The sequence below is a fragment of the Mycteria americana genome, unplaced genomic scaffold, assembly GCF_035582795.1.
Source record: "Mycteria americana isolate JAX WOST 10 ecotype Jacksonville Zoo and Gardens unplaced genomic scaffold, USCA_MyAme_1.0 Scaffold_46, whole genome shotgun sequence".
Classification (NCBI taxonomy): domain Eukaryota; kingdom Metazoa; phylum Chordata; class Aves; order Ciconiiformes; family Ciconiidae; genus Mycteria; species Mycteria americana.
The window spans coordinates 1,072,111-1,076,183 of NW_027445633.1; positions in this window are offsets into that span (position 1 = coordinate 1,072,111).

Sequence of the window (4,073 nt, forward strand, 5' to 3'; positions counted from 1 at the left end):
ACTGCCTACATCTACAGGATAGAGATGGGACAGGACTTGCCTCACTGCAGTTGCTTGAACGAAAGCACTGAACATGTCTGAGGTTCTCTTGGGGTCTGTTACATGGCTGCTCTGAAGGGGGATGGTGTTCCTGCAAGTCTTGTGCTGTCCCTGCTGGCTGCATGGGCTTGTGCTGGAGAGCCTGGCATCTCAGGTAGCACCACAGGATGAAGTTCACCTTTCAACTGAGCAGAGCAGCTGCCCTGAATTAGGTTAGGCAATGTAGGGGTGTCTATGAGAAACCTGCCCTAACTGCCAATGGAGATCTGGCAAAGGCAGCTGGTGGAGGAGAGAGAGAGACTTAGCCCTCCTGATGGCAGTGACTCCATTTGCTCAGAGGAATACCTCTACAGGCTGCCCTGGGCATAATGAGCAGGAACAGGCTGCATTGCCCTAAATGCGGGCATGTGCTGTCACTTCAGCTGGCCAAAGGAATGCCCCACCAGTCTCCAAAATGTGCACCCCAGATGCTGCCCTGTCCCTCTGAATTGCTCCCTCAGAGCTTACAGTTACCTGCACGTGTCTTGGACCACCTCTGGCACCTCAAACGTCACCCGTGGTTTGCATGGGTACAGGAGGTACAGGCGATTCCTCCCTTTCACTGTCCGGGTGTCCTGTCTCATAGTGGGACAAGAAGAGGTGACTCTTGGACCTAACCCTATCCCTGACAGGGGCAATGACGCTGCTGGGAAGAAGTGTGCCGCCCCAGCTGAGGGAGGGAACATCAGTGATGACTTCAGCCTGTTTCACAGTTGGTGAAACCTGGGGCTCCAGGGACACCTTTGGGGGAGCCCAGAGGGATTTGAGAAAGTGGCACCTTGGGCTGGTCCTCTACTCTTGTGCTGGGTCGGGCTCCAGGGATGGAGGGAGCTCATGGCAACAGGGTAGCACTGCAGAGAGACAGCTCTGCCCAGGAGCAGCTCCTCTGCAAGGTGCAGCAGGGCTGAGGGCACTGCCTGCAGGCACTGAGGGCAGATAAGAGAAGTGAAAGGAGGTTAAATGCAGTCTGGGGTGGGAGGACAGCTGAGAGCACGCTGTTGGAGAAATCTTCACAGCCCTTGACACGGTAAGTCTCTGGCTGCAGGGCAATGCAGATGAGTCCCTGGAAGTGTCTCCAAGACCTGGCATTTGCCACGGCTGATAGGACCTGTCAGGATGGCTCTCGTGGCTTTTCTGGTGTGGAGGAGGAAGAGGCCATGCTCCAGAGCAGGGCTTGCCTGCTGCACCATCAGCGGGACAGGGCAAGACAGGTCCCTTCTCCCGGGGATGGCTGCAGGGCTGTGAAGCCGGGTGTGCAGCCAGGGCTGCCCAGGGCTGTCCTTCCAAGAGGGGTCCCTGCACCCCAGGGTGCTGTGTGATGGGGCAGGGACTCTGCCGCCTGCCAGGGTGAGCTCTCAGCCTGCCCAGGGAACTCCCCACGGCTGTGCAGGGAGAAGCTCTTGGTGGCAGGAGCAACCCCCGGCAGAGTAGGGCAGGGCACGGCAAGATCCTTCTGCTCTCAAGAGAGTGCTGCCTGGGTCAGTGCTTCTCACAGCTTCAGCTCTACCTCATGACATTTCAAGGGGACTTCTCAAGAAGCACATCAAGTTAGAGGCTCCTGGAAAGAGAAGGACCTTTCCTCACTCTTTGGTTGTCTGGGTTTTGCACTAGAGATTGAAATTCTTGTTTCTACTCAGGAGTACTCTTTTGACACTCCTACTCACTTGCACCGAGAGACGAGTAAGTCTGGGAGAAGCACCTCAAAGCACTTTACCCAGCTGCCTCCAGCCAACTCAGCAACAACTTCCCCTTTCCAGCCACATCAGGTTTCCTGTGATCTGGTCTTTAGTCCCTGCACACACAGAGATGCCCCTGGGCAGTGCCCTGCCCCTGCGAGGTGTTTGCAGGCAGAGGTGAGCGCACGGCAAGTGGGATGGGGTTTGTGAGCACTGAGAGGGAGCTGAGCTGGGGACAGGGAGATGGCTCCTGGCAGGAACAGCTCCAAACAGCAGAGACACGGGCAGGCAGTGAGAGGGAGCTGCTGCCAGAAACACTGGGGAGGGGGATGTGGGCACCTCCCTGCTGTGCCTGCAGCACAGACACCTTCCCCTGAGCAACTCCTCCCTGGTCTCCTTTCCCAGCCTAAGCAGAGCCTCTGCCCTCAGGCCCATGGGGTCTCGGGCATCCTTGCCCCTGCAGCAGCCAGAGCCCAGAGAAGGGCAAACCCCTGATTTCCATCTGTCTTTGCGTGTCCCTCCTCCCTTGGCAGGAGCATTGTGGCATTTCACTGCCATCCCCTCCTGCCTGTGCTGCCCTTGTTCTCACCGCTGGATTTGCTGAGTCAGTGCAGGGGTGGGGGTCGGGGGTGGCAGGTTCAGCTTCTCTTCAGATGCCGACCCTTTGGGTCCAGCTCTGCAGATGTGTCTGTGGGAGCAAAGTGCCCAGGGCTCCTCCAGGCACCTTCAGGACATTCAGCTGTTTCCCTGGGGTGTCCTGCTGGGCTGCAGGGTGCCCTCCAGAAGGGCACAGCTGTCCCCTATTATCTCTGTGCTACCTGGGCTCCCCATGGAGAAGACAAGTGAGGGAGCTGCAGAAAGGTCTTCCTGAAAAGAGGTAGTCTGAGTGTGGGGGTGCTGTGAGACATGCAATACATTTTCCTGAGAGAAATCTGGCCTAACTCAGTACTGCCTTTTCCTTCTCAACATATAACCACACCCAGAGGAAGCAAATGTGCAACCACAGCTCCATCATCCAGTTCCTCCTCCTGGCATTTGCAGACACACGGGAGCTGCAGCTCTTGCACTTCTGGCTCTTCCTGGGCATCTACCTGGTTGCCCTCCTGAGCAATGGCCTCATCATCACCGCCGTAGCCTGCGACCACCGCCTCCACAGCCCTATGTACTTCTTCCTCCTCAACCTCTCTATCCTTGACCTGGGCTCCATCTCCACCACTGTCCCCAAATCCATGGCCAATTCCCTGTGGGACACCAGGGCCATCTCCTACACAGGATGTGCTGCACAGGTCTTCTTTGTATTCTTCTTGTTTGGTGCAGAGTTTTCTCTCCTCACCGTCATGGCCTATGACCGCTACATTGCCATCTGCAAACCCCTGCACTACAGGACCCTCCTGGGCAGCAGAGCTTGTGTCCACATGGCAGCAGCTGCCTGGGGCAGTGCTTTTCTCAATTCTCTCCTTCACACTGTCAATACATTTTCCATACCCCTCTGCAAGGGCAATGCCCTGGACCAGTTCTTCTGTGAAGTGCCCCAGATCCTCAAGCTGTCCTGCTCAGACTCAGACTACCTCAGGGAAGCTGAGATTCTTGTGGTTAGTGCCTTGTTTGCTTTTGTGTGTTTTGTTTTCATTGTGCTGTCCTACGTGCAGATCTTCAGGGCCGTGATGAGGATCCCCTCTGAGCAGGGACGACACAAAGCTTTTTCCACGTGCCTCCCTCACCTGGCCGTGGTCTCCCTGTTTATCAGTACTAGCCTGTTTGCCTACCTGAAGCCCCCCTCCATATCCTCCCCATCCCTGGATCTGGTGGTGGCTGTGCTGTACTCAGTGGTGCCTGCAGCAGTGAACCCCCTCATCTACAGCATGAGGAACCAGGAACTCAAGGATGCAGTGTGGAAATTGATGACCGGATGATTTTGAGAAGCAATAAACTGTTTCCTTCTGCAAATCACTCATAATGTAACTCATTAAAGGCCAAGCCCATCTTCTGTAGTGTTGGTTGTGGGCTTGGGTTTTTTTGCTTTCTTTTACTTTCTATGATGTTGTCCACAAAGAAATGTTATTATAGCTGCAGTTTCTAATTACATATCTGTTCAAATTTATGAGACCCACAGACTGTGTAAATGAGGCCCCGTGCTCTCTCTGTATTTAAACAAAATAAAAACTTTCCAGCGACTTGTTTGCCCAAGATCCTTCCTCTGAGACCTTCTCTGCAGCTGCAGGGGCATTGCCTGTGTGCAGAGTGGAGGGGAAAAGAGTCTTAGCACAGCAATACTGCAAAGGACCACCAGCACTTGGTCTTTCCAGAGCTCTTTTTCAC